Consider the following 18,387-nt stretch of genomic DNA (forward strand, 5'->3'; position numbering starts at 1 on the left):
GAGCTCAGGGGTGATGATGGCATGGTGTGAAATAGGTATGGGCAGCAGAGTTTTGGATGACCTTAAGTTTATGGAGGGTGGAAGATAGGGGGCCAAACAGAAGTGCATTGAAATAGTCAAGTCTATAGGTAACAAAGGCATAGATGAAGGTTCCCGTGACGGAAGAGACAAGGCAGAGGCAGAGTCGGGCGATGTTACAGAGGTGGAAATAGGTGGTCTTAGTGATGGCACGGACATGGTTGGAAGCTCATCTCGGGGTCAAATCTGACACCAAAGGTTGCAAAGAGTCTGGTTCAGTCTCAGACAGTTGCCAGGGAGAGGGATGGCATCAGTGGATAGGAAACAGATTTTGTGGCGGGGACAGAGGACAATATTTTTTGTCTTCCCAATATTTAGTTGAAGGAAACGTCTGTTCATCCAGTACTGGATGTCAGACTAGCAGTTTGACAATTTAGAGAGACAGTTGAGACGTCAAGAGACATGGTGGTGAGGTAGAACTGGGCCTCGTCCGTGTACATCTAGAAACTGTCGATGTATTTTAGGATGATGTTACCAAGGGGTAGCATATAGATGAGAAAGAGGAGGGCGCCAAGGATAGACGTTTGGAGGACACCGGAGACAACGGCTAAGAAGTGGGAAGAGAAGTGATTTTAAATGATTCTCTGGCTACAAATGGATACATTAGAATGGAATAGAAAAATCAGGGGAAGTAGAAAGGAAAAGGTAAGTTAGAAGGAAATAAAGTGCTTTACAGCCCATTAAGTACTTTTGAAGTCTAGTCAATGTTGTAATGGATTAAAATCCACAATTACCATTTTTCACATGGGTAATACTCCAGATGAATCTGGGATCAGGATGACAAAAATAAATCAGGAAACTTGAATCTTACAGCACAGAAAGAGTCCATTTGGCCTGCCAGGCCTGCGCTGGCTCTTTGAAAGGGCTGTCCAATTTAAAACCACACCCCAGTTTGCTTCCCCCATACCTCTGCAAACTGGTCACCTTCATATCCAATTGACTTTTGAAATTTCCTATGGAATCTGCTTCCACCACTCTTTCAGGTCGTGGATTCCAGATCTTAACAATCCTTTGTTTAAAAAAAAGTCTCATTTCCCCATTACTTCTTTTGCCAATTACTTTAAATCTACAACTTGTGGTTGCCAGCCCGATTACCAGTTCCTCCCTACATGTTCCATCAAAACCCATAATTTTTGAACACCTCTATTAAGTCTTCCCTTAAACTCTGCTTCAAAGAGAACAGTTCCAGTTTCTCCAATCTCGCCACATAACTGAAGTCCCTCATCACTGCTAAATCTCCTCTGCAACCTCTCCAAGGCCTTGACAACCTTCCTAAAGTATGGTGCCCAGAGTTGTACACAATACTCTAGCTTAAGCCTAACCAGTGATTTGTAAAGGTATATCATGATTTTCTTGCTTTTTGTATTTAATGTCTTTCTGAATCACCTTATCAATTTGCCCAACCACCTTCAAAAGATTTGTGAATAGGCACTCCCAGATCCATCTGCTCTTCACCCCTTCAAAACCATACTATTTAGATTCTACAGTCCCTCCATGCTGTTCCTCCCAAAGTGCATCTCTTTACTCTTATCCACATTAAATTGCATCTGCCACATGTCTACCCATTTCACCAGTCTATGTGCTATGTAGTCTGCTGCTATCCTCCTTACTATTTACCTTGTTGCCAAGTTTTGCATCAGCTGCAAACTTTGACATTGTACTCCTCATACCCAAGTCATATGACAAGAAAAGCTATGGTCCTAATACCAATATCACAGGGACCCAACTATATACTTTTCTCCCGTTGGAATACTCATTTAAAAAAGGTACATAGACATGTACCTGAAGTGCTGTAACCTGCAAGGCTATGGACCAAGTGTTGGAAGGTGGGATTAGATTGGGTGGTTAATTTTTTCAGCCAGCACAGACACGATGGGCTGAATGGCCTCCTTCTGTGCCGTAATTTTTCTATGGTTCTAAAAACATCTGAGGACCACTAGTCTCTGCCTCTCATCCTTTAGCCAATTATATAACGAAGTTACAACCATTCCTTTAATCCCATGTGCTTCTAATTGCAAACAAGTCTGTTATAGAGTACTTTATCAAATGCCTTTTGAAAGTCTATACACATATACACACAAACATCTACTGCACTACCTTCATCAACCCTCACTGTTGCTTCATCAAAAGGACAATCAGTTTAGAAGAACACAATTTGCCTTCAAAAAATCCTTGCTGGCTGTCCCTTATTAACCCATGCTTCACCAAGTGAGAAGGAATTTTGTCCTTGACAATGGTCGCCAGTAGTTTTTCCAGCCCGGACATTAGACTTACAGGTTTGTAGTTACTGGGTTTATCTCGGTCACCTTTCTTAAATAGGGGTATAATATTTGAAATCCTCCAGTCCTCCAGCACCACTCCCATATCCAAGGAGGATTGAAAGAATATGGTCAGAGCTTCTGCTATCTCCCCACTTGCTTTGCTCAGCAAATTAAGATACATCCCATCTGGACAGGGCAACTTGCTAACTTTGAGTGATAGCAATCTATTTAGTACTTCCTTTCTATTTTTATTTTATCCAACATCTCTACTCCCTCCTCCTCTACTGTGAGATTAACTTCATCCTCTTGTGAAGATAGATGCAAAGTACTCATTCAATACCTCAGTCACGTCCTCTGCCTCCACAAGATTTCCTTCTTTGTCCCTCATCAGTCCCACCATTCCTTTAACTTTCAATATACGTTTGTAAAAGATTTTTGGGTTCTCTCTTTTTTCCATATTCTCTCTTTGCGCTTATATCCGTTTCCAATTTCCTCCTGCATACTCTGTATTCTGCCAGGTTTTCTACTGCATTCTGCACCTGACATTTGTCATAAATCTTCTGTTTTACTTTAATCTATTCCCTTTGTCATCCAGGGAGCTCTAGCTTTGGATGCCCTATCTTTCCTCCTTAGGGGAATATGCTTACTTTATACCTGAATTATCTCTGCCCTGAAGGCCTACCGTTGCTCATTTATTGTTTTCCTAGCCAGTCTTTGTTTCCAGTCCACCTATGCGCAATCCCTTCTCAAATCCTTGAAAGTGGCACTCTTCCAGTTGGGTATGCTCCTTTCCGTATCAACTTTACATCTAATTATATTGTGATCACTATTACCCAGATGTTCTCCCAAAAATCTCCACTTGCCCTACTTCATTCCCTCAAAGATTGAGCACTGCTTCCTTCCTCACTGAGCTAGAAACATACTGATTAAGGAAGTTCTCCTGTACACATTTTAGGAATTCTTCCACTTCCTTGCCCTTTATTCTAGTTTCCCTCCAGTCTATAGAAGAGTAATTGAAGTCTCCTATTCCTGTTGGGTTATTTTCACTTTCTCTGAAATTTGCCTACAGATTTGCTCTTTTATCTCCTAACTATTTGGGGGTCTATAGTAAACATCCAGCAATGTAACAGTTACTTTTTTGTTCCTTAAGTCTAACCAAATAGATTCAGTCTTTGAACTCTGTAGTATATCATTCCTCTGTAGAACAGATATTATCCTTGATCAATACTGCTTCCCGCCTAGTTTCTTTAAAATTTGTTTTAAATATTAGATAATTGCTCAATAGGACTGTGTTCTACATTTATTTTCCATTATTAATAAACTGACAAAAACAAATTTTCCTACAGATGGAATCGAACACCTTAAGATTTAATGGAAAGAGTTTACTACCATCTCCAAAAGGTTAAATATCGAATCAACCCGCCTTCAATCCTGTTTAACTGGATTTCGTGCAATCTCATTTTTGATCAATGCACAAAGAACAATTAAGTTGGTTCTGTTTTAAACTTTTCTATGTCTACCTTTTACTTCACACGTGCCAAAAAAAATAAAATCAGATCTATAAAACACCATCTGTACTTGAAAGTAAGGCTTTTTCAAATCCAACTGGTTTTAGCCATACTTCCCAGCTATGGCCAAACATGTAGCTGCAAAATGTGTTAAGCAGTTTGCTGTTACCACAGCAACCAGTTTACCAACAGAGCTGTTATCAAAGGAGCCAAGTATAGATTACGTACATCATTAGAGACACACTGTAATCTCCAACTAAAAAGTAGTACGCATCATCTTAATAACATGGCACAGTTATTAACCCTATCAGTCCTATGGTCATCTTGAAGAAATTTGTCGCACACCCATCCCTGCCTCCCCTCATCCCTCAAGAATATTAAGCAAATCTTACTGCTTTACTTGGGTGGCTGTTTACATTTTTCGGAAACAAGAAAGAATGATCTAAAGTCATACAATTTTCCATGTACTGCAGAGCACTGTGGTTATTATTCCTCACTAGAGCTCACAATGTCCCTCAGGCAGGATGGCTGGAGATTTGGGGCTGATGCTGAATGTTGGCAACAGTGGAGGGAATTTTGCTCTGAAACTAGCTGGACTATACCCAACACTGAGTGCGAAAGGGAAAGTGTCCCTATTCCTCAGCATCAACATTCCGCCATCTTGAGAAGCACAAAAGACTTTGATAAAAGAAAGGACAATGGGAGCCTGGGTTTCAGTCTGTTATAAATTTGGCTCTGCTGTAGATAGCTTCACAGGTTCAGTGGCTTCAGTTGCTCCTTCAGTGTCTGAGCATCTTACTTTTCTAGAAGGTGACACATACTACCCTATAGCTGCTTGCACAATAGAGGATTAACAAAGTGCTCCCTTTGTGACTTTAAACAACAAGTACTTAGATAATGTATTTAACATAGTCAAGCTTCCTGAGGTGTTGCACAGGAGTGTTATAAAACAAAATTTCTCATTGAGCCACAAAGAGGTAGAGCAGAAGACCAAAGGCTTGGTCAAAGACACATGTTTTAAAGGAGCAACTTGAAGGAGGAAAGAGAGGTGCAGATGTTTATAGAGAGAATTCCAGAGCTTAGGGTCTCAGCAGTTGGAGGCACAGCCACCAACAGTGGAGCAATTAAAATCAGGAATGCTCAAGAGGTCAGGATTGGAAGAGTATAGATATCTCAGAGGGTTGCAGGAGGTGACAGAGATAGGGAAGAGGAGGTCTTAGAAGGATTTGAAAACAAGGATGAAAAGTTTAAAATTGAGGCGTTCCTGAACTGAGAGCCAATGTCGGTCAGTGAGCACAAGGATGATGGGTGAATGGGACCTGATGCGAGTTATTGGAATAGTCAAGTCTAGAGGTAACAAAGATGTGGATGAGGGTTTCAGCTGCAGGCGAGCTGAGACAGGGACAGAGTCAGGCAATGTTATGGAGGTGGAAGTAAGTGATCTTAGTGATGGAGCAGATATGTGGTCAGAAGTTCATCTCAGGGTCAATTATGACACCAAGGTTGTGAACACCTTGGTTTAGCTTCAGACAGTTGCCAGGGAGAGGAATGGAGTCAGTGGCTGGGAAAAGGAGTTTGTGGCAGGGGATGTATACAATGGCTTTGGTCATGGCTTAGGAAATTTCTACTTGTCCAGTACTGGATGCCAGTCAAACAGTCTGACAATTAAGAGACATGGTGGAGTTGGGAGAGATGGTGGCGAGGTAAAGCTGGGTATCATCAGCGTAAATGGGAAAATTGGCACTACTTTTTCAGATGACGTTGCTGAGGGGCAGCATATAGATGAGAAACAGGAGGGAGCTAAGGATAGATCCTTGGGGAATCCGAGGGGTAATTGTGCAGAAGTGGGAAGAGAAGTCATTGCACATGATTTTCTGGCAACGACTGGAGTTACGAAAATGGAACTAGGCAATTGCAGTCCCACTCAGCTTGACTGCGGTAGAGAGACGTTGGAGCTGAAGTTCGTGGTCAATCACGTCAAAGGCTAAAGACAGGTCAAGAAGGACAAGAAGGGAATGTTTGCCTTAGTCACAGTCTCATAGGATGTCATTTGCAACTTTAGCAAGAGCTGTTTCGGTACTGTGACAGAGGTGAAAATTTGATTGGCGATTCAAACATGGAGTTCCAGGAAAGATGAGCATGGATTTGGGAGGCAACTATATGTTCAAGGAATTGAGAGGAAAGAGAGGTTTGGGATGCGGCGGGAATTTGCAAAGGTGGGGATGTCCACTGTTGCTTTTTTGACTAGGGAGCAAATCACAGCAGATTTGAAGGAGAGGGGTGCAGCACCTGAGGAGAGAATACCGTTAAAAATATCAACTAACGTGGAAGCCAGAAAGGGAAGTTGGGGGTCAGCAGTTTAGTAGGGTTAAGATGGTCTTGTGGACAAGATGATTTCAGAGAGGAACTAGAGAAAGGTGAGTTTACAGCTAGGACAAGGGAGAACCTGACAGGACGTTTAGCCCAGTGGGGTAGAGGAAAGGAGGGAAGTGGCAGAGGGAGACAAATAGATTGTCTCAATCCTAACAACAAAGAACTTGAAGGTTAAGATAAAAGGAGACAGGAGAGAGGGGCTCCAGAAGATGGCTTGGAGACAAAAAGGCCAGGAGTTATCTTTATATTCCTCGAAAATCCTGGAATAGCAAGCAGATTTGGCAGATGAAGGCAGAAACCGATCGTGCTACAAGTGGTCCATCCAGATCATGCAGTCAAGGCTAAATCAGCTGTCTGCCATTTGGTCTCAGGTCTGCGCCCCTTGAACTCAAGGGAATGGAAATGAGGGCCATAGTGGGGGAACAGCCAGGGCGAGGGAGAGAGCCAGAGCGAGGTGGCTGCAGAAATCCCATGGTGAATGGAGAGCCACGGCTAAACAGCTGGATTTTGTAGATGCAACCGGAAGTGAATTGAGAGTTTTTTTCATCTAGGGGCTGACGTGGAAGGAAGGAAGGTTGGGAGGGGGGAGTGGAGATTTCGGTGGAGAGCAATACAAGAAGTGATCAGAGGTGGTCGTATCCATGATTGACATTATGGGCCTAGGTGAGGCCAGGTGAGGTGGTAAGATCAAAGAAGTGGCTGTGAATATGGGTAGGGGGTTTCTAGGCAGGGAGAGATTGAGGGAGGATACGAGGGCAGTGAAATCAGAGGAGAGACAGCATTATGAATTGAGATGGAATTGAAATCACCAAAGATGAGAAGTTGCTCGTTGCAGATAGGAAAGCAGTGAAGATATCTCGGTGAGCAAATTTTTATTGTTCTTGAGTGGGCGGGAGAGAACGAGGAATTTGGAAAGGCGAGAGATGTACTTATTCAATCTCTGAGGCACCTTCAAATATTAATACAAAATAGACAACACACCACACTAGTTTACATCAATGGATCGCTTACAAACAAGATGGCATTTAACGGTCAGCATTTCTAACCCCTCGGCCTCAGTAAAAGCACTCAGTTTTCCCCTCAACAAGCCCGATATTCCCCGCAGCTTTGCAGTATTAAAGCTGCCTCTCACCCTTTTACAGACAGATTTCAAAAGGCTTGTCCACCACCATGAGCATGAAGTGCTTTTTCAAATACCTAGACAAGCAAGGAAAGCATTTACTGTTTACTCTCCGGGGAAAACAATTCACATTTAGCATGTTACCTATCTTCCATCTAGGTACTTTTTTGTCAAACTTGTGAGAATACACTTCTCAGAAAGAATGATTGAAAGTAACTCTTTTTTCCAAACCCTTTTGAAGAAAGATGATCAAAAATCCTGAAGTTTGACATAAATGTAGGGGCATTGAATATAAAAACAAGGAAGTGATGTTGAGTTTGTGCAAAACATTGGGTAGACCACAGCTGGGAGTACAGTCTGTGTCCCATTGTCAGAAGGATGGAAGCCATACCATGAAAATACACTGACGGCAGGAACGTGATTATAGTTATGACGAAAGGCTCAAAAAATTGTTTCATATACACTGAAAGAGGCAAAATTAATGGCAGGATTGGAATAGAAGACATTTTCAAAAATACAAAAAATTTTGAAAGCATAAACAATGAACTATTATCCCTGCTGTTTAGTAAATAGGTAACAAGGGTACACAAACTCAGGATTAGTATTAAAAGGATGAAGTCGGAAATCTGCATTAGCGCACTCAGAGGATCATTAGAACATGGAATGCTTTATCACAAGTGGCTATTGAGGCAAAGAATGTAACCTGATTTAAAATGGAATTGGGTAAGTATTCAAAAAGAAATGTAGTAGGATATGGGGACAAAGCAGGATAATGGTATTTTCCAATGGAAAAGCTACCAACCAGATCCTAGCTGAGGCTGATATTGCACCATAGAAAAGCTAAAGGGCCAATTGGTTGAATGACCTCATTCTGTACTGTAATTTCTATGATAAACACAAGAAAGATCCAGTTGTGGAAGCATTAAATCCATTCACCAATTAGTGGGAACGTTTGGCATTTGTCAGCAGGGCAGGTTAGTGAAAATTCTCAGAACATAGCATGCACAAAGATAAGATCACAAAGATAAATAGTGGTGAGTGAGGCAGGTTTCCTCAGTCTAACACTAACACTCAGTCTACATAAAGCTACAGTTTCCTCATCACAGCATTCAATAGAGTCAGCATGGCTCAGCTGGTAGCACTGTTGCCTAGGGGTTCCAAATCCAATCTATGACTGCACATAATGACTCCAGTTCAGTATTGAGGGAGTGCTGCAGTTTCTGCTCAGGTAAGATGTTAAATTGAGCCCTTATCTACTTGCGCACATGAAGGCAAAAGATCCCATGGCACTATTCAAAGAAAAGCGAAGCATTCTCTGCTCTCCTTTAACACCTGCAAAATAGACTACCTGGTAATTCATTGGATGGGAAGCATTACAAGACATCCTGCAGGTTTTTATAGAAGTTTGAGTTAGATGAAGGGATCACATGAACATTACGTTCCGAACACAGGACATAAGCACTGCCGATCTGCAACTGCATGAACATCACTTAATGGTTCACAGAATATCCAACACTAATGCACTGTTCAGTGAACAGAGGAGAGCACTTTTTGGTCCTGGTAAACATGTCCAAAAGGTTTCTTTATCCCCGAGTCCATGATAATACTGCCTTTGCCAAGCAATAAAACTCTTTCTCTCCCCCTCTCTCTGGGTGGCAATAGCACACTGAATTAAAATGTATTCCAAACAAGAGTCAAATATATTTGCATGCAGTAATTATTCAAATCCTTATCACAATCCAAAATGCATTACACTAACTTGTCATCTTTCAACTTCGTGGATGAAAAATTAGTTTTCAGGCTCATACAATTTTTTTTGAAGTCTCCCTCAAGACATTGGAGACCTCTGAATGAGTTATTGATTTGAATCTAAAATGGCAATTTTTTCAGTAAGCATTTCTTTAATTCCTAGATTGGGTATAAGTCTCCTTTCAGGCTGTGCAAATTTAGAGATAATGTGTAGGGAAATGGTGTCCTCCAATTCTAAACTCTTCCACATCCCTAATTTTAATTGCTCTATCTTTGCTGGTTGTGCCTTCAGCTGCCTAGGCCCTAAACTCTGGAATCCCCTTTCTAAACCTCTCCGCTTCAGGACCTTTCCCTCCTCCTTTAAATCCCTCCTTAAAACTTAGCTCTTTGACCAAGCTTTCGATCATTGGTTCCTCATATGCAAGACACAGATGAAGAGAAATGTCTTCTCTTAGGGGGTCATTAATCTTTGGAATTCTCTTTCCCAGTGTAGGTCATTGAATATATTCAAGGCTGAGTTAGACAGATTTTTGATTTATAAGGGAGTCGAGGATTATTGTGGGGGGGGGGGGGGGGGCACGCAGGTTTGGTGCGGTGGAGGGGGGCTGGCAGGAAACTGTAGTTAAGGCCACAATCAGATCAACCATGATCGTTGAATGGCAGAGCAGACTCCAGGGGTCAAATGGCCTACTCCCGCTCCTATTTATGATCTTATGAAGCTTAATGTCAAATTTTGTTTGATAGCGCTCCTATTAATTGCCTTGGAGCATTTTACAAGATTAAAGATGCCACATTAAAGGTCTGATCAGGTTACTATTTCAATAATAGTACTATAGTAAAGAATCTGAAAATTAGTAATAGCTGTACATCTCTGGCACATTTAAACTATGTAATTGCTTCATAAAATAGCTCAAGGTGCCATACGCAGCGTCGGCTGTAGAATAATTTGTGTTCTTGCTTAACCAAGTTTTCTAACCAGCACAGCCAAAGCTTAACAGAATGGTTTGTTTTGGATCCATATTTTACCCACTTGACCACCAATTGGTATTCATTTCTAATCCCATTAGTCATAAATGCCTTTCTGACAATCATTACATTTTGTTAAATGACTACTGCTTTTGCAATTTTTTTTCAACTTATTCAGGAATTTTATGGTTTATGTTAAGCTAGAGAATGCAACACTATATTTTAAACATGTAGTATCAGCATTAAACACTCCCAGATTAGATACAGCTTGAGGAGCAAAGCTTCCGCTGCTCCCTTCGAAGGTTAGCATGCAGATATATTGTCAAAGAAGGACACCTGCTGCATCAATTACTCTCCCATTTCTTACCTGTGCCTAATGAGATTACCAATTAATGCTAAATTAAAGACAGATTTGTACTTAGACTCAGATCAAATTTACAGAGACTCCCCCCAAATTCATTTTACATGGGATCCTTACATCTAGCTAGGAGGATACTTTCATCCCTTCAGTCAACTCTATTTTAAATCCAGGTCCCAGTGGTTTAAGGCTAATTGCCAAACAGCTGAAACATCCAGTCAGTTTTTGTCTACTGGCTTTTAAAGCAGCAGCTTTTATATTAAGACTGTATATGTGAGCACCTTCTATATAGCCATCATTGGTGGTTACATGTTGAAACAGTTGCCAGCCAGCAAGCCACATTATCCTGGAAAGCAATTTCAGTAATCTACAGATCTGCAAAGTCTCACTCATCTGAAAAGACAACTCAGTTATTAAAGGCCAACTTACATTAATAATTCGTCAGTATCTGGAAAAGATACAGAATTAAAAATACTTGAAAAATTAAACAATTCAGAATTAATCATATATATGACAACAAGCAGAATGTCAAGTTATAACAAATAGACATTTATTTCTTCTTCCTGGATTATGTTCCAGGCTAGGTTTCTGAACCTATCAGGACAGGAATACACTCATGACTAAACCATGCCTCTATACAGACTAAACCCTTCACCCATTTATACTGTTCAAAATTGTTCAACACTAAATGCTGGCTAGTATGAAACTAGTTTTAATAGTGTACTCTGGGTAGAGTTTCCTTAGAATCTGCAGTTCAAGCTTCTAATTACAGATCAGACTTGTGTAAAACTGCTCGGTTATAAAGTACCTTGCGAAATGTTTAATCTCGAGGCAAGCATGAAATTAAAGCCCCTGTTCGAGCTCTTCTATTCGATCCTTTTGCGATCAAGCCTGTACAATACTAACCCTCTTAAGTAATAGTACAGCCCATTATTTATTTGTTTTTACTGATAATTAACCTTTATGTTACAGATTTAACAGCTGGGTTGTTCAAAAGGTCCTGTTTTTCTGCTTGGGAAACATGCTAGTTTAATAGGTAACACCTCCCCCAATCCATTGATAGTGTTATCAAGCCTATTCTTTACATCTTTTTACTGTTTTTCTTATATGGAATATTTCCCTAGGTTCATAACTTTCAGAAATTGATTGCAGGCATATCTGAAAATGGCAGAGTTATGATTTTTCGCATGCAAAATCACATCACATGATGTAATTAAATGCACTGTGGTAGCACTTATTAGGTAATGTTCAAAGACAAACTGTATGGAAAATTTTCTGGCTGCATGAGCTGTTGCTGAACACAACTATCTGGGACACACATATGCTTGAGCAAACGTGTGGGAGGAACAGGAAGAGATTTGGCTCACTTCATGCTATGTAAAGAGAGGACTATGTTTGGTCACCTCTTGTTATTGTACAAAATAAGCCAAGCTATGGGGCGGCACAGTGGTTAGCACAGCAGCCTCACAGCTCCAGCGACCCGGGTTCAATTCTGGGTACTGCCTGTGCGGAGTTTGCAAGTTCTCCCTGTGACCGCGTGGGTTTTCGCCGGGTGCTCCAGTTTCCTCCCACCGCCAAAGACTTGCAGGTGATAGGTAAATTGGCCATTGTAAATTGCCCCTAGTGTAGGTAGGTGGTAGGGAATATGGGATTACTGTAGGGTTAGTATAAATGGGTGGTTGTTGGTCGGCACAGACACAGTGGGCCGAAGGGCCTGTTTCAGTGCTGTGTCTCTAAATAAAATGCAAAAGAGGCCAAGCAATGAAACATTGTGAATTTTCACAGCTAAAGTAGTGGGGTGGGGGGGGGGGGGGGGGTAACCTCTTCACCCAATTTCTCAGCATTTTTTAATGACACCTTTTCAGCAGAGTGTTAATGCAGTCAATAAGAATGGTATTATAGAAAATTACAAAATTAATTTACAGCATTATATCATTCATGATCAACCTCCAGAGTTACTTTAACTAAATGATAACTAGTCATATTGATCTTCCAAGAATCGATTCCATGACTATAAATGCTGCAAGGTTTGGTAAACAGAGAAACACCATTTTCCTTTTATCCCTGATTTTACTTTATCCATTCTTCTTTGACTCGGCACAACAGCAAAAAAATGATTCAAGATAAAATTTGCACTTTCATCCAGCAGTACTTAATTCCAGTCATGCTGATTTAATACAATATTTTTACCTTCATGCTAATGAAAATTGGTATTAGCTTCTGCAGTAACACCAATACAAAATAGCAACAAAATCTTGTCTTGTTTCATACACAGTTATGTCCAAAATGACTCTCAAAACAAAATGATACTACATGCTGTTCTTTAATAAAATCTTATGATCTTCAAGGCAAGGAAAAATAATAAACTGGTCGAAACACATCTAAGGTTCAGGAGGTAGAAGGACTGCCTGGTGCAGGACCAAATCACATCAACCAGAAGGGCTGCGTTTTGATCCCTGTTCCACGCTGAGCATATTTCGTCATGCATGTTTGCTGGGGAAACAATAACTGGTGATCCAGCCTCCCATCTTAGACTCTCCATAAACTTCAGCTCATAACATTTCTGCTGATCATATCTTATCTCACACCAGGCCCCAGTTGTTCATTACCTTTTCCCTTAATGACCGACATTAACTCTCCCAACATCTCAGATCTAAAATTCTCAAAATTGTGTTTAAAACCCTCAATGGCATCACCCCTCCATATTTCTGTAACCTCCTAAACCTCCACAACCTTATCATTTTCTGGTTGTGGCCAACTGTGCATGCCTCCCTCCTATTGCCTCATCATTGGTAATTCAGCCACCTCGGCCCCACTCTCTGGGATTCTATGAAACATAGAAACACAAACTGTGTTTTTCCCCTCGGTGGAAGAAAGATTTTACCTTCATTTACTACTTGACCAATTGCTTCTCTTGTAATCTTTGTTCAACTGCACCCACTTTATGGCTTTGATGTTCACAAAATGCTATGCACGAATAGAGATTTTACTATGAACTGTAGTGTAGTGGTTACAGTGCTAGGCTAGCAACCCATAGGTCATGAATTCAAATCCTACATATACAAAGTTATACACTGATTCCAATAAATCTGGTAGTTGGTGGGCTAGCACAAATATCATACCCTAACCAGTTCATTAATGTTCTTCGAGGAAAGGAACCCTCCACATCTACTCGATCTAATCTGTTGCATGATTACCTTAGGAGTGATGTCCCTTTAAGATCTCAGTATGCTAGTGAGCCAAGTACTAGGATGGAGTCATGTGACAAGCCAGAGTCACTCTGCAACTGTAACACCTAGAAGGTGGTTCTGTAAACAGTTTACTCCGTACTGTACATACTAGTTTAGCTGTTAATAAACCTGAGATCTTCAACAAACTGGACTCCACACATCTAATTTATGTTGCAAACATAATGAACTCATTACACAGTCTACATGTAGGTCTAACCTACAGCACATGGATGACTCTTAAGGACTCTGCAGTGGTCCACTTCTCAGTGGCACTACAGATAAATGCATCATTGCCCACTACTACTGAATGAATGTTCCAAATTCATTGACCTGTTCTGACAGCAAATCAACAATCTGAAATGTTAACACTTTCTCTCTCCACAAATGCTGCCTGACCTGAGTGTACCCAGCATTTTGGTTTTGTTCGAAATTCATTTTTCGTTTCAAAATCTATTTTAAGATTCTTCTATTCAGTCCTTGATACTTGTATTAGCAAAAAGCACGACAATTTGATTTTATTGCATATAAATGTATCTGTAGGCAGGATACCACTTGCATGCTGATGATGCTGTCTGGCGTTGTCCGCTTTGTAAATCAATTAGCCACATGCCTTATTGTCAATCAGAATCCTAATAAAACATCAACCCTTTTTTTACAAGAACGAGTGAATTCCTTTGGTAACCCAAACCACACTGCACCCTAATGAGCCTTTAAATGTGCTTTGGCAAGACAGACTTTCTCCTCAGACTTCAAACATAAGCAGGACATTACATTCTCTCGAATATGGTTACTGGCCAAGATTATCTTGGAATGCATTTAACTGTGGTCAACAAATAAACAAACATGATTTTATTGTCCTACATCTTTTCTGTCATACCCAAATATAAGCAGCAACATTAAGTGCTCATCCACTAATTGCAAATTGGCTACCCGTGTTTGAGTGGTGCCTGTCTATCCAGAGTTCCAAAATACAGAGAACCAAAGAGCTGATCTCTCAGCTCACAAGTCAATAAATCTCTACAAGTCATTATTTCCCAAATAGGTAAATTTAGTTCTTACTCAAGTCATGCCCTGTTTAAATTTACAATTAATATTTCCACTATGTGAAAAGGTCAACCCTTCACCAGCTCCTAGCATCAATGTCTTACCGAGGAGCCGTGATAGCAGGCAAGTCTCTCTTCACAGGATACCTGGGTCTCTGGCCTGCTCAATTTATATGGATGGTCCAATTAAGCTGTGGTCACCAGTGACGCCAGCATGTTGATGTTGTCCCTGGAAGTCATGGGGAAGTGGTTGGGTCTTGTCTTGTTGGGGAGGGTCACTGCCTGGCATTGATGCGGTGAAAATGTTGCCTTCCACTTGTCAGGCCTGACCTGGCTTTTGTCCAGGTCCTGCTATAGTCTAGCATGGGACTTTATTTTAAATTACATTGATAAGTCCATTTATGTTTCTTCAATTATGCTGGATACACTGCACATGAAACAGCCAACAAGAGCCCTACCTGAAATGAGTCAGATCTGACTCCATTAAGTTCCAAATGGCCACAGGTAATGTTTTGACGCACACCTATCAATTAGCAAAAATTTGGCAATCTTATTCAAATAAGCCATTCAGATGGGCAGTACGCGTCCAGTAAAAAAATGTCAATGTTGGAAAAACTACTTCTTTAAAATTTAATTTAGAACTGCATGATTCTCCCTCCATTTGCTAGAGTTCATAAAAGGCTCCTGAGTGAGCATCTGCCTTTCATTAAAAAAAAAAGTGTTCCTGACATATTTATTATACCACATTGTAATTTATAAATAATTCAAGAAACCACAATTTTGCAAGCAGGTTTGCCCCAGGAAAAGGAGATGCAATGTCTGAAATACAATCAGCAGCTCATTCGATGTCAACATGTTGGTTGCAATGACATTATACAAAAGGCCATCCCGCTCCTCAGCCAACTCCAATGCGAGGGGCAACTTAAATTTTCCTTCAAGTTGAGATAAAGATGTCCATATTCCACAGGACACACAGACACACCCTTTCACATGTTGCAGCAATGACTTTAAAGTCCATTTAGAGGATTAATTCTTCTCAAACGCTTATGATTGGAACACCTAAGCGATCTGCTGAGTAAGTACTGGATAGATTGGAAATAAGTTCTTTGCATTGGAAGACCAGCAGGTTTTGTGCAGACCAAAGAATGTCTATTAGAGTTGATGGTCCTCCAGCAGCTGTTGATGTTTATCTTCGTGTGCATCCCTGGGAACAGCCTGTAGAGCACGGAGTCCTGCATTAAAAAGCTGCTCGGGATGAACCTCGACAAAAACCACTCCATCTCTTTCCGGATATGCTTTGCAAAGGAACATTCCAGAAGGAGGCGGACAATGGTTTCTTTCCCACCACAGCTTTGGTCTGCCCTAAACTTGTTGGTCTTCAAGTGCAAGGATCGAGTGTTGCAGACTGACACATTCCAAGGTCCAGGACTATGTGCTGAGGGATGCACTAAAGCTTGGGGCAGCCGCCGCAAAAGCTCAAATAGGGAAAGTCCACCATCTAAGGCCCTCCCACCATAGTATACCGAGGTGTTGGAAACTGTGGAAAACCCCTCGGGCTGTATGCACCAGAGAATGTTTAACATGAAATGCAAATGTACATTGTAAATATAACCTATAATGGCAAGTGTAGTGAGACACCTCATGTACTGTATTAAAAGAAACATGTCTGTATTGCACTTTATGTAATGTCAAATTTGAACTGTTATGTAATTTACTTTTACTAATTTTATGAAGTATATTTTTTGAAAAAATACTGAGGCAGAGAGAAAAAAAAACTGTATTTTGCGAAGGTGTCTCATTGCCAGATAAATTTACACCTCAAAATAAATAAATGCAGACTTAAATTTATCACATCAATTTTTGAGAGCCCAAGGCTTCCATACTGCAAACCAGACCAACAGTCATTTTGAAGATTCTCATTCTGCTTCAATGACTGTTTAACTTTTGTGTAATGAGTTTTTTTCTTACAGCCAGGATCACTGCTTGCAATCACTATCCAATGACACCTACTGGAAGGCCAGGTGTGAACAGACTACTAGATATACAAATTATTGAATCATGTGCATTGGGCTTGACAGCTGCTCACACTGCCTGCTGGCATTCACAGTTGATGCTGACAAACAGTATTGGTGGCTAGCAGGTGCGTGTGGAAGTGCAAGTAATCAAAGCCTTCACAAAAGGAGAGATGAAAAATACAAAAGAACCCAGGCTCTGGATTACAAAACCAAAGAACTAATTCAAGATAGAACCTCAAACATATATATTATTTCCTAAAACAAGCTCCAAAAGATCTGCTCACATGCTTTTAAAATAACAAATCTACAAAGTAATCAAGTGTAATATTGCAATGTAGACTCTCATTTAAACCAGTCTGAGGAACAAGAAGCAATTCAGAGTATTTCAGCCTCAAAAATTCAAAGATCAATATATTTCCCCATCTTAACTGTTAGAAGATGCTTAAACTTGAAGCATCACCACCACTGGGGGAAAGAGTGTTTGGCAAAGCTCAATTCTTACAGCTGGAAGAAAAAGTTGGCTTCAAAATCAAATTAGTCTCTCAAAGTATTAATTTTACTTCCTATTGTGGAGCATCCAGTTCTCAAATACTTATTTACTGTATCAACCCCCAAGTACTAAAATCAGTTGTGAAAAAAATGTGATAAGAACTCCAGACACAATTCATTACAGGACTCTTTACAGTTAGAACACAGTCGCAGCAACAGGATTAGACCATATTGCCCCTTGCGCTTGATCCACCTTTCAGTAAGAGCATGCTGGATCTTCTAGGTCAACTCCATTTTCCTGCCCTATCCCTTTAGTGCACATAAATCTATGGATTTCAGCCTTGAATATATGACTGAGCAACCACAGTTCTCTGGGGTAGAGAATGCCAAAGATTCGCAACCCTGAGAGAAAAAATTTCTAATTTCATTCCAAAATGGTACTGGGATTATGACTCCTATTTCTGGACTCCCCAGCCAGGGGAAATATCCTCTCAGCATCTATCCTGTCCAATCCTCTAAGAATAGTATACCCTTCAATGAGATCATCTCATTCTTCTAAACTCCATGAGAATATGGTCCACTCTACTCAATTGCTTCTCTTAGGAGAACACCCTCATCCCAGAAAATCAATCTAGTGAACATTTACGGCACCCTCTCTAAGGCAGGTATATCCTTCCACAGGCAAGGAGACCAAAGTACTCTTGGTATGATCTCATCAAAACTTTGCAATCGCAGCAAGTCTTCCTTACTGCTATACTTAACTCCCTTGCAATACCAATTGTTTTCCAATTGCTTGCTGTACCTGCATACTAACTTCCTGTTATTTGTGTACACCCAATTCCCTTTGCATATCAACATTTACTAGTCTCTCACCTTTTAAAAGATATTCTTCCTACCAATGTGGATAATTTCACATTTCCCCATATTAATCTCTCGTGTCCACTCACTGAACTTGTCTATATCCTTTTGCAGCTTCTCTGCATCCTCCTCACAGCTTACTTTCCCAACTAGCTTTGTATCAGCAGCAATCTTGGATACAATTCATCTGGTCCCCTTATCCAAGTCATTGATATAGATAGTAAATAGCAGAGGTCCACTAGTTGCAACCTACCAACCTGCAAATACCCATTAATTCCTGTTTTCTGTCCATTAACCAATCCTCAATCCAAGCTAATATAATTATCCCCATTCCCACAG

General features: G+C 40.6%; 1 protein-coding gene across 7 annotated transcripts in view; it reads right to left on the reverse strand.

Annotated features, from left to right (window-relative positions):
• ralgps1 (Ral GEF with PH domain and SH3 binding motif 1) overlaps positions 1-18,387 on the reverse strand; it is a 650,997-nt gene that overhangs the window by 625,946 nt on the left and 6,664 nt on the right. Inside the window, exon 1 of one of the 7 annotated variants that reach the window (XM_068012417.1) lies at positions 11,222-11,264. The exons of the other annotated variants lie outside the window; for them this stretch is intronic. The gene's annotated coding sequence lies outside the window, so the exon portion shown is untranslated. Of the gene's footprint in view, positions 1-11,221; positions 11,265-18,387 lie in introns of those variants that run through there. 7 annotated transcript variants of the gene reach the window in all.

The sequence above is a fragment of the Heterodontus francisci genome, chromosome 32, assembly GCF_036365525.1.
Source record: "Heterodontus francisci isolate sHetFra1 chromosome 32, sHetFra1.hap1, whole genome shotgun sequence".
Lineage (NCBI taxonomy): Eukaryota > Metazoa > Chordata > Chondrichthyes > Heterodontiformes > Heterodontidae > Heterodontus > Heterodontus francisci.